This window comes from Elephas maximus, chromosome 12 (genome assembly GCF_024166365.1).
Source record: "Elephas maximus indicus isolate mEleMax1 chromosome 12, mEleMax1 primary haplotype, whole genome shotgun sequence".
NCBI lineage: Eukaryota > Metazoa > Chordata > Mammalia > Proboscidea > Elephantidae > Elephas > Elephas maximus.
The window spans coordinates 38,807,339-38,820,650 of NC_064830.1; the positions used below are offsets into that span (position 1 = coordinate 38,807,339).

The 13,312-nt window shown below is 39.6% G+C and overlaps 1 non-coding gene across 1 annotated transcript; it reads left to right on the top strand.

The window, feature by feature from the left end:
• The first annotated feature begins 9,473 nt into the window (after positions 1 to 9,473).
• On the top strand, positions 9,474 to 9,592 carry LOC126087588 (5S ribosomal RNA). Its single transcript, XR_007519773.1, has one exon. It is a non-coding gene; the product is annotated as a 5S ribosomal RNA (ribosomal RNA).
• Positions 9,593 to 13,312: the final 3,720 nt, after the last annotated feature.

The window sequence follows — 13,312 nt, forward strand, 5'->3', positions numbered from 1 at the left end:
GACAAGAGTTTATCTTATGTACTTTGGACGTGTTATCGGGGGGACCACTCTCTAGAGAAGGACATCATGCCTGGTAAAGCAGAGGGTCAGTGCAAAAGAGGAAGACCCTCAATGAGATGGTCTGGCACAGTAGCTGCAATGGTGAGCTCATACACAGCAATGATTGTGAGGATGGTGTGGTACCAGGCAGTGTTTTGTTCTGTTGTACATAGGGTTGCTATGAACCAACTCTAAGGCACCTAACAACAGCAACAACGGAGAAAGCACTTCCAGGCAATGGTCAATTTCACTGTCCTTTTTTTGCTCCTAAAACGAGGAGTATAACAAACACACACAGGTACACACACACACATTCACCCCTCACCACTACCATGAACACCATTCATGTATGTTTAGGTAAGATTTTTAGATAGGAAAGAAGGTATCAGCAGAATCCTTTTTCATTTAAGGGAAAACTGCATTTCTAACCAATGAGAATAGAAAAATAAAAATTAAATAAAAATAATAGCTATCATTTTGTGTCTTTACTATGCATCAGTCACTGTTCTAAGTGATTTACATTTATTAACTTTTAAAATTCTCACAACTCTATGAATATTCCATCTCACAGATGAGAAAACTGAGGCACAGAGAGGTTAAATAACTTGTTCAAATTATATAGCTGGTAGATACAGGGCTGGGTTAGATAACTATCCCTGGGCAAGATAAATGCAGTTTAGAGATAATTTTTTGGTCATTTGCAAATATGGAAAGTGAGTATTTCATATCAACTGATTAGCAAGGATGGAAGCAAGGACATAAGCTGTCTATTACAGACCTGCAAGGACCCAGTGTCAATTCTGCTTTTAAAATATAACTGGGTCAAGGTCACCAGACAAAGATTGGATGCAGCCAGAACAACTCCTCTTTGACTACGCAAACTAGTAGTGTCTTATATCTGTGACAGATATTACAGTTGACTTCCTGTTTTCCATAGTGAGCTCCTTAAGAGAAAGAGTAATGAATTTCCTTCATGGGTCTTCTGTCAGTAAATTTTGAGTTCCCTCAGGCCAAAGGCTATGCTTTTGTCACCACTTATCCAACCCTTTCCTCTGAATCCAGGCCTGAAAATTGCACATAGTAGGTGTTCAGTAATGTGTTCTGTTCAGTGAAATGTTGAGTGTTATAGGTTTGAGGATAAAGTATCTGGCAAATATTTAGTATTCTGGCAAATCAAACAGTATGGTAGATAGACTCAGGCGAAAAGCAGTGGCTATCCTTTAACAAGTTTTTCTACTGCTTTCTTTTCTCGCAATTCTGATTACAGTGAGCTTTGTGGCTGTAAAAATGGGCATAGTATATAAATATTTAAAGAAAATACAGAGAAAAATAAGTTGTAAGGTGATTAATGGAGTTAATTATCTAATTATATAATAATGGAGAATTATGTCAAAAGTACTTCATTAAAAAAAGAACAATTACCTATAATTAAAATTTAAATTTGGTTGAAGAATGTAGAATTCATTACCACATTGAGGAGTTCCCAGGATTATTTCCTTTTTATATTAATTATATTTCTTTGAGGGTAAGGTTTCATTTTATTTGTAAACATTTTTTAATTAAAAAATGTATATTAAAGTAATAGTCAACCAAGGACAGAGCTAGCCACAGAAAAAGAAGTTACAACGCTAGATAATGCAAGATTTTTTCATGGCTCTAAGAGGCAGTGCTGGGGCTGGGAGCTGGTGATCTTGACTAGAAAGAGCTGTTGGTCATTATCTCCATCTGAAATGATGAAGTATGAGAAGACCAAATACCACCCACTTGAGAGAGTAGAGATACTCCCGTAACTATTGAGAATGCTGAAGTCATGAAAAAGGTATAGTTCTTACCCTTCAATGAATAATACTATTTTGTGATAATTCCATAAACCTAGGTAAGGTCCACTGTGTAGTTGACCCTTCTGGATTCGTTACTAGTTTTCAGTTTTCCCTGGATATTTGGTGATGTTCATCTATGCCATTGTTGTTAGTTGCTGTCGAGTTGGCTCCCACCGTGGAGACTCCATGCATGACAGAACGAAGCTTTGTTTGGAACTGTGCCATCTTCATTATTGGTGGTATGTTTGAGTTCATTGTTGTGGCCATTGTGTCAATTCATCTCATTGAGGATTTCTCTAGCCTTCACTGCACTCCATTTTATCAAGCATAATGTACATCTCCAACAATTGATCCTTCCCAATGACATGTCCAAAGTAAATGAGTCTAAGTCCCGGACAATATTCTGCAATCCATAGGGTCTTCAGTGGCTAATTATCAGAAGTAGATGACTATGCCTTTCTTCTTAGCCTGCCTTAGCCTGAAAGCTCTGCTGAAATTTGTCCATCATGGGTGACCCTGCTGGAATACCATCATCATAGCTGCACGCAAGCCATCACACTACAACAAACTAACAGACTGCTTATTGAGAGTCTACTGGTAATTGATTAGTAAAAAATAATCACTTTATTAACATTTGCTATTGGAGTAGGTTGGGCACCCATCACTACCGAGGAGGAATGAACAGAAGTCAGAAGATGTATACTTTACCCCCAACTCTTCCATGAGTGACTTGGTCAAAGCACCACGTCTCTCAGGCTTATTGTTTCTGAGACTTCATAACAAGGAGGTTATGTCCACCTCACGGTGTTGCTCTGTCAAACAAGTGATGTATGTGACACTATGTCTTAGAAACCATAAGGTACTGTTTTTGCATAAGTTATTAGATTAACAAGGCCAAACCTTGTCCTGGACAAAAAGCTAGCTCGAAACAGATCCTTTTTAAATGCTTAAGTTACGTTTTTCATAATTCCAATTGCCATCAAGAATTATCGATGACTTAGAGAGAACATTGATTTTTCTGGTGGTGTTTACATGCATGCTTTCTGCAGCCATTAGTAGTCCTCATAGAATTGATAGCTTTTTGAACCGTGTCAATGAGATTATTGATTCTTGGAGGGGCCTAATCTAGGAAAACTTTTTAAATGTTTGCTATTGGCTTTTATTAACATATAATGTAGCAACAAGATTGAAAAATTCAACTATTGTGCAATTACCTGGAAATCACAAAGTAAAAGTCAATAAAACTAATCTATTGAATGTCATGAAGCACACACACACACACACACAGTGGGGGGGAGGGGAATCTGTTAAAATTCATTATCAAGAAGGCAAATTTGTGTAAATACGTTTTGCTGTGCCATCTAGGTTTCAGACCAATTCACTGTCATTATGTGCCCAACCATCTTAACTAGAACCTAACATGTCTAACTTTCTGTAGCTCCTTTAGGGCCTCCGCATGCCCTCTTCTGACTTACTTCCCTGCCTTGTCACAAACCGGTTCCCAGTCCCTCCGTTTCCTCATTCTGTAGTGACTTCCTCTAATAACCCAGCAGATTGGAAAACTCTCTCACTCAGGTCTTTGTAATTCTGCTTGAAGTATGCAGCCTACCGTTCATTCTGAAATAGGAGCCACAATATCTTCATTAACACAAGCTTAATGATGGCTTATAATGTCCAGGGCACCATGCACAGAAAAGTCATATACGATAATTTTAAAAACTAAGGTAACTAGCATTTAAATGTCCAAAGTGATAGTGAATCTGACAAGAAGTGCTACAGGGCACAGCTTACTTACCACAAAATTAACAACCCAAAGAGTTGCCCACAAGAATCTCCCTCTCTCCAGCACACACTTTTAATTAACAGAAACTTGTTCACCTCTTTTTCTTCAGACATCAGAGAGAGTGAACACAGTGTAACCTTAGTTATATTTACAAACATATATGTAAATATTGATATCCAATATATATAGCCAAGAGAAATTAAAATGTAACATGGACAATAATCTATTCACAGTGAGGGAAATCTCCTAAGTAATAATTTTGGAATTCCTACTAAGTTATCAAAAGAAGGAGAAAAATCCAATTCCATTCTGCTTCCAAATCCGTTTATCTCTAGACCTATGGAAAACAATGCAATATATTAAGCAGGATAAATCTATGCGTCCCTTGGTGATAATAGAGCCATGAGGGGAAATAAAACAGAGCAACGAATGGGATCATTTTTATATCCAAATTTCAAAATGAGTAGCTAAAGGGTACCCAGTGGTTGTAATACTTTGATTTTCAGAAAAGTCTGTTGAGGCAGTCTTCAAAGTCTTAGGGAGTTAATCTGAGCTTTGGGCATCTCATTAATAAGAATATAACAAGGTATTCACCAGGCAATATCTCTATCCATCAGGCAATGTCTCTGGAAGCTTTACCTAATAACCAGCACACACAGGCGCATAACATATATATGTTTGACAATATTAGCGATCTGGGCTAAGGGTGAGTAAAAGTTGTAGCCTGCAGAGTATTGAGAGGTTCGTCAGCTCAGCCCAGTGAGTGCTAAGGCAAATGGCTATGATGTTCCTGTAGGAGGCCCTCTTTCTTCTATACCCACTAGGTATAGAACAGTTGTGGGTTTTACAGGTTGAGGCAGAAGCTAGGTTTTGGTCATGGAGATTTTTAATCATCCCTACCAAGAATCCCCCTTAACCCCTTTCAATATAGAATAGAGAAAGCTCTAAAGACAGATGAACCATAGACTTGCTGCCATCTTTGTACAAATATATGTCGGCCACAGAGAGACTAAAGTTAAAGTTGAGCAATCTAACGGCTGAAATAGAGGGTTGGAGGGAGGGTACAGTGTATGGCATAACCATGACCAGTTGCTTCCGAGTTGATTCTGACTCATGGTGGTGACCCCATGTGTGTAAGAGTAGAGCTGTGCACCATTGGATTTTCAATCACTAATTTTTTGGAAGTAGATCACCAGGCCTTCATTCCAAGGCACCTCTGGGTGAACTCAAACCTTCAACCTTTCAATTAGCAGCCAAGAGCATTAACCTTTTGTACCATATAAAAAAATATACACTAGAGAGGGTGACTGTTTGTTGGGATGATATGAGGCCATCATGAAGAAGCTCCCTACAAAGAACTCCACCACTGCACTCCAGGTCTCCCCCTGCAACTCTAAAATGCCTGAAATCCAGTCATTAAAGTATCACTCTTTTGAGTGGTTCATGATGCAACGGGAGGAACATCAAAGCATATTGCTAACAAGCTGCCAATAGTTATTCCATGAGAAAAGTCTCCCATCATGGAGGCAGAAGACCAGGAAGATCTCAACCAGAGATATGCTCTAGAGCAGCATTTATAGGCCACAAACTACAATTAATTTTGTAATATTATGCTAACATTTTTCTGAGGTGATTTACAAGATCTTTCTTGCCTCTCTTTTATCACAGTTGATCCTCACAACATCTTTATAATATAGGTGTGATTTTATTCATTGTGTAAATGAAGCAACCAAAACTCAGAGAGGGTAAGGGCCTTCATTTGAATCACCCAGATTATTGGTAGGAGAGCCAACATCAAACCTCAGTTCTTTGATTCTTAATCTAATTTTATTTTCAGTAATTCTAGGAATGTTGATCAATAGACCTACATTCCAGTCTTGGAACTGATTGAGATCACTGCTTGGCTTTTATCGAGCTACTTATATATCCCTTGATTCTTCCCATAATTAGCAAGAACAAAATGAGACATATAAGCACTCTTTTTTTTATATATATATTTTTGAATTTAGGAGCATCTAACTCACCAAGATCCCGAAACCTAACAACTCATATTCTGATTTCTCTGAAGGCAGTGGGAAGTTACTAATAGGAATCAAAGACTTAAAGCATTAAAGCCCCTATTCGGGGGAGGGAGGATGTTAGCACTGTAAAACGATCACGGAATAATTGGCAAATATTAAATTTTAAATAACCATGGAAAATTTGGAAATCATATCAGTGATTTATTTTGGGGGTGTAAACATTTTATTTATTACATAACCACTACTTACTAGTAACTGAGCTAGACATTTCAAATCAGAGATGAATGTAAGATGCCTACAGTGAGTGAACCTAGTCAATTAATGTAATAAGATCTGTGGTACAGGTGAACACATACATACAAGAACACATAAAGCACTATGGGATTTCTACATGAAAGAAGGGCCAAATTTTATGGAAGAAATGATATTTGAATTAGATATAAATGATCAGAAGTGTTTTTCACTTAGGGTTGAGTATGGAAGTGGGAACATCTAGGCAGAAAGACTAAAAAACCATTTGCTGTCCAGTCAATTCTGACTCATAATGACCCTATAAGAAAGAGTAGAACTGCCCCCATAGAGTTACCAAAGAGCGGTTGGTAGATTCGAACAGCTGACCTTTTGGTTAGGAGACAAGTTCTTAACCCCTGTGCCACCAGGACTCCTGGGAGAGGGACTTGCATTATGCAAATTCATGAAAAATATGTATGGCTGTAGCATGGAACACAGGTTTAGAAACCTAAAAAGAGGAAGCTAGAAAAGTATGTCAGTAGCTGGTAGTAAGAGACTTTTGTTTTGTCAGAAGCTTTGGGATTAGTTTACAGACAATAAAGAGATGCTGTTGTTGTTGTTGGTCGCCATCGAGTTGACTCCACTGAATTGATGTGTGCAGAGTAGATTTACTCCATAGGGTTTTCAAGACTGTAACCTTTCAGAAGGAGATTGTCAGGCCTGTCTTTTAAGAATTAAGAATTAGCAGAGTTTAAAAGAACACATTATTGTAATTAAAAAAAGAGAAAAAGCTTCTATAAATTTCCTTTTTTATCAGGATCTATGATGTTTCTAAAGTCTAGGTCATGTCATCTTCCTAAAACAGGAAGAGATGGATAATTGAAATTATGAGCACTGCCTAGACCTGGACAACCTTGGAATAGAAGAATTTACACATATGATTATATTAGTTTTCTCGGGTTGCCAGAACAAAGTAACATGAAGTGGAGGCCTTAGAACAGCAGAAATTTATTCTTTTACAGTTCTGGAGACTAGAAGTCTGAAATCAAGGTGCCAACAAGAACATGCGCCCTCCAAAGGCTCTAGACAAGAATCTTTTCTTAATTCTTCTAGCTTCTGACGGTTGCTAACAATCCTTGGTGTTCTTTGGCCTCTGGCAGCACAGCTTCAATCAGTGCTTGCCTCTTCACTTGGCATTCTACCCAGTCTCTACCTCTTATTTTACATGGATGCCACCCCTGTGTGCCTTTGTGTCCAAATTGTCCTCTACTTACAGGAAACCAGAATGGAGAAAGATCCTTTCTTTCCTTTCAGTCATATCAGATTTAGGATCCATTCTAATCCAGTATGGCCTCACCTTAATTTGATTACCTCTGCAAAGACCCTCTTTCCAAATACTGTCGCATTCACAGGTTGTAGGTGGACACGATTTTTTTGGAGGGATATTATTTAACCCAGTACAGTGGTCCTGAGTTCTACTGCTATGCTGTTTTTAACAGGTTGAACAGTTATTTTGTCAAAAAAAAAATCACAATATGACCAACAAGAGGGCAAAGAAATCACTTACATATTTAAGGGAGATAATTTTAGAAAATAAAACCCAGGAAATAAAGAAGATGAAATTATTTAAAGAACTTATGGCAGTGGAGACGATCAAGGGTTAGCTTTTACTAATTATCAATTGACAGTCTTCTTTAAAAAGAAAGATAAAAACAAAACTACAACATAAAGAGAGAAGAAAAGGTTTGAAGGCTTAATTCCTTTGATATTAGAGCTTCTAAAACCCTTGGAAATCTCTTTAGAGAATGAAGACTTCAAATAGGGCTGAGGCAAACTTTGGAGTGGCCAATTCGGAGCAGATGGCGGCAGAGTCAGTCATTCTCCAGGGAGAGGAATTAGATCCCTCTTAGCCTCAGATACCTCTCTATTTGGTCACCCTTAGAACAACTCTCTTATAAATGGCTTCGGAACTTTCTTCAGGCTCTTCACATCAGACCTTTTCTGAACGAGTCCATCCACTTCCTTTGTATACCCAGAAGCTCAATTAACTGGGTCACAGCTTGAGAAAGAAAAGGGTTGCTAAGAATCCAGCACGAGGCCAGAGAGATTATGAGGAATTGGGGGTGGGGTGGGGAGCAGGATCCATCATTTAATTGATTTCTTATATCTTTTCTGTTGACTAGCCATTTAAACAAGACTTTTCAATGGCCCTGGTGAAAGTGTTGCTTCTGGAAAAAAAAAAAAAAATTCTGGAAGGTGTATAAAAAAAACCAAACCCCTTGCCGTTGAGTTGATTCTGACTCATACCAGCCCTATAGGACAGAGTAGAACTGCCCCATAGGATTTTCAAGAAGCACCTGGTGGATTCACACTGCCAACCTTTTGGTTAGCAGCATAGCTTTGGTTAGCAGCCATAGCTCTCAACCACTAAGGTGTATTATTTTTTTATTACCACTAAGGTGTATAGACACCAGGAAAAGTCGTGAATGTCACAGTGATCTCAGGTAGGCAAGGACCACAAAGTTGGGAGAGGCAGGACGGCTGAGAAGCACGCAGACTTCACCATTGCCACATGGTCCCCATCCAAGGTGCGAGAACAACAACAAAAAAAAAAAACAAATAATTTTACTGGCCCTAAGTTCCCTTTCTAGCTGCTTCCTAGTCTCTTGTCAACTTTTCTCATGCTAATTTCTCGAAAGGTTTTCTATTCTCTGTCCAGTTTTCTCATCTCCCAGGTGCTGCTCAGTGCACTCTGCCAGAAGTACTCTGTCAGGTCACTATGACTGCCAGATTGCTAAAGACAGTGAGCTCTTAAACATTGCTTATTTTACTAGGCCTTTTTGTATTATTTGATATTATACTTTCTTCCTTTTGTCTGATGATTACAATAACAAGGTAATAACTCACATTCATGAAGTGTTAACTATTTGCCAGCCATTGTGCTAATTATGCATTAACACACCTCTGATTTATGTTTCTGGAATGCACATCTGACCATGGAACCCCTCTGTTTGGATGGACTTCCATGTCCACCACAATATGAAGCCCTGTCTCATTAACAAGCCCCCAAGCCCCCTGTAGATATGATCTCCACCTTTCTCACTAACCTGGTCTTTAGTCATTCTCTACCCCACAGTCTAGGCTCCAGCAATAGAGGTATGCTCACTTGTAGTGCCCTGCAGCTACAACACTCTTCAATATTCTCCACTTTGTGCTGTCACTAGGACTATTTCTTCTGCTTAGAATAACCCTTCCCCAACTCTTCCTTTCTACTTCGTCATCTAAGACACAGTACAGTCCTTCCCTCTTGTAATATCAAGTCTGTATCGGTTTTCTGGAACTGCCATAACAAAATAACACAAAATTGGCTGGCTTGAATTAATAGAACTTTATTGTCTCATAGTTCTGGAGACTACAAGTTGCGTTCAAGATGTTTTCAGGGCCATGCTGCTGCTGAGGTTCTAGGAAAGAATCTGTCCCCATCCCTCTCTTGTAGTTTCTGATGGTTCCTGGAAATCCTTGGTATTCATTCACTTGTAGATGCATAACTCCAATCTTTGCCTCCATCTAAACATAATTGTCTATGACCATACCACCCTGAACGTGCCTGACCTCGTCTGATCTCGGAAGCTAAGCAGGGTTGGGCCTGGTCAGTACTTGGATGGGAGACCGCCTGGGAATACCGGGTGTTGGAGGCTTTGGAAACCCTGGCGGCATAGTAATTAAGTGCTACAGCTGCTAACCAAAAAGTCAGCAGATTGAATCCACCAGGTGCTCCTTGGAAACTCTATGGGGCAGTTCTACTCTGTCCTGTAGGGTCCCTATGAGTTGGAATTGACTCCACAGCTACGGGTTTGGGTATTTTTTAAACATAACGGTCTTTGAACAGGGTCTCTTTATTATCTGTTCTCTTCTTTTATAAAGACACCACTCACATTGGATTAGGACCCACCCTACTCCAGTATGACATCATGTTAAGTTAACTGATAACATCTTTAAAGGCCCTATTTCCAAACAAAATCACATTCATGGGTATCAGGGGTTAGGACTTGAATATATATTTTTCAGGGACACAATTCAATCCAAAACATCCTCTTACCCTAAATTGTGTTTGTCTCCCATCATACATTTGTTCTCTTTCTTCATTCGCCTTTCATGTTGTTGTTGTCAGTTGCCATCGAGTCAATGGTGGTCACCTATTATTTAGTTTTGTTTCTTTGATGAAAAGACAATGTTTTACTGGTGTCGGTTACTTCCAAATGGCTCAGTTCCTGACATATAGTAGGTGTTATGTATTGAATTTTGTCTTCCCAAAATATGTGTGGGAATCCTAACCCTTGACCATGAATTGTAATCTAATTCAATCTAATGTAACATAATCAATTAGTTAAGTTTATATTCTTGTAACATGTATCCTAAACTTAATCATTTCTGAGTATGAGCAGTAGAGACATGCAGGGACACACTAGAGAAGACAGAGGCCATGTGAGGGTCATCTACAAGCCAAGAAACAAGGAATGCCCAGGATACCTGCAAGGAAGAAATCAGCACAGCCAAAATCCTAATTTGGACTTTTAGCCTCAAGAACCGTAAGAAAATAAATTTCTGTTATTTAAAGACACTCACTTGTGGTATTTCTGTTACAACAGCACTAGAAAACTAAGACAGTAAGTGTTCAGTGAAAGCTGGTTGAAGGTTTGGATGATTTGGAAAAAGCTATGTCTGGGCACAGTGTGGTAGAGGAAATTGACTTGAGTTTATATCTGTCATGAAGAGGCAACGCATAGTCTAAAACAGGGGTTGGCAAACTGCAGCCTTTGGGCGGGTTGTCTGCTCTTTGTAAATAAAATATCATTAGATGACAGCCACACTTTTTGCTTATAGCCTATCGTGGATTTTGTGTTAAAATGTCTGAACTGAATAGTTATGACAGAGAATGAGTGTCATGTAAAGTCAAAAATATATATTACCTAGTCATTTATAGAAAAGAGTTTGCCAGGCCCTGATGTAATGTCTATGCCCAAATAGGCATTACAAATCAAACTTGGTCCTGGAAGAATAGATGGCTACGAGTGGCCAATGCAGTGCAGGGAATGTGCAGCCAGAAGGGTCTGTGGTGATGCAGGTCCTGAAGGGCAAGGAGCCTTGAAGTCTCAAGCAACCAATCAATTTAAAGCATCACTCTAATCAGTTACTAGAGTGACAGGAGACAAAGCCCAGCTTTGCCAGTGGTGTTGAGGGATGATATCTGGAAAGGACTCAGCCTTAGGTCCTTTCTCAGGCAGGCTGGGGTTCTTAATAATCCAAGTCAACAGATTACTTATTGAGCACCTACTACTTTCAGTCACTGTTTCAGGGATTAACAACAACAACAACAATGATGACAGTTTACATTTATTGAGCACTGTTACAGATTGAATTGTGTTCCCCCAAAGTATGTGTCAACTTGGCAAAGCCATGATTCCCAGTATTGCACCCACCATTTTGTCATTTGAAGTGATTTTTCTATGTGCTGTAAATCCTACCTTTATAATGTTAATAAGGCAGGATTACAGGCAATTTTGTTAATGAGGCAGGACTCAATCTACAAGATTAGGTTTTATCTTGAGTCCATCTCTTTTGAGATGTGAAAGAGAGAAGCGGGCGGAGAGACAGAGAACCTCATGCCACCAAGGAAGCAGCCCCAGGAGCAGAGTGCATACTTTGGGCCCGGGGTTCCTGTGCTGAGAAGCTAGAAGCTGCTAGACCAGGGAAAGGTTGATGACAAGGACACTTCCCCAGAATCCACAGAGAGAGAAAGCCTTCCCCTGGAGGTGTCACCCTGAATTCAGACTTCTAGCCTCCTAGGCTGTTAGAGAATAAATTTCTGCTTGTTAAATATTTGTGGTATTTCTGTTATAGAAGCACTAGATAACTAAGTACTGACCAGGAACGGTGCTAAGCACCTTTTGTGTAGTATTTAAATTCATCTTGCGATATTCTAATTACACAGATATATTTCCAAATTCACTTAACAGGTAAAGAAACTAGAGAAGAGAAAAAGTAAGTGACATGCTCTAAAATCACAAACTACCAAAATTTGAAGCTGGAATTCAAACTTAGGCAATCTGATTCCAGAGAATCTGCCTTTAATCCACACTACCTAGCGCCGCCTCCTTGTTCAAATGGGGCTCTCTTCACAGATCGCAGGGAAGTTCTGCAGGAAATTGAGGCATATACCCTGGAGAATAGACTAGGGTCTATTTTATATAGTGGGATTTAAATGGAGAGTCCTTATGGGGGCTTAGTGTGCTTAGGAACCCACCATCCTGGATGCTGTGTTGAAGGACATACCACCGATTCCAAACCCTATCAGCTGATGGTGCTAGTGTCAAAGCTCTGACCCCTCTCTGACTGGATGGCTTTTGGAAGGGCCCTGAGCCCCCAGGTAAAGGGCTCAGAGAAGCAGGGACTAAGTGATGCGATAGAAAAAGAAGCAGGCACACTGGAACAAACTCAGGATGTGGGATTTATTCCAGTAACTGCCTGTTTCCCATTACTGTTCTGCTTCTTGCCATGATGCCCTTGGCTCTGAACTTCGTGTGGCCACAGAGGGGACAGGTGAAGCTAAGACCAAAATGCCACTGCTTTGCACAAAACTTCAACTTACCTTTCAGGGAGCAAGAGCCAAGCAGAGAGATAGACCAGGACTTGGTCAATAAGACCCAAAGAAAAGAGAATTCGATGGTGCTTATTAATACAGAGTGGCCCCTTGCAGAACAAAATGTAATGATTGATGCTGCATGTGTGCAAAATAGCTGTGTGTTTTGGGCTGGTACAGTCTTGCAGCCAGAGCCCTAAACCTTGGAGGCCATCCTGCAACCACATGCGTTTCCCCCACGCTTTGGGGCCCCTGTGTGTCATTAAGGCTCTTTCTTTGTAGCTTTCATTAGCGTGGATAATAACTTGCTAATGTGTTTGTTATATCGTGCTCCAATCTGCTTCATGTTTTCTCTCTCTCTTGCTCTCTAATAGTATTTATTGGAAATATCTTCACGGCCAACTGAAAGAAAATTTCATTACATTTATTTCTATTTAAGTACATTACTTATCCAGAATAGTAATATATTCCCACTCTACATTCATGTATCAATGTGACCATGTTATGTTCTCCCCCTCAATTTGTTTTTTATGGCAGGAAATAATGAATTTAGAGAAAATCAGTTTGCGGTGCATTCCGTGAACATTTTCCCTGGGTTTTGAGATACGCGTTTTGCAATGACTACCCTCTGAGGAGTCAACAGCCCTGCTCAGTACACATATGAGTGAAATAAAATGAGAACTCACAACGGTCAACATGGATAGTAGTAAAAGCTTTCTCTTTTTGATCATCTCTGATGTGTTATGCCTTGGTCTCTGTACTGTATATAACTTATGCC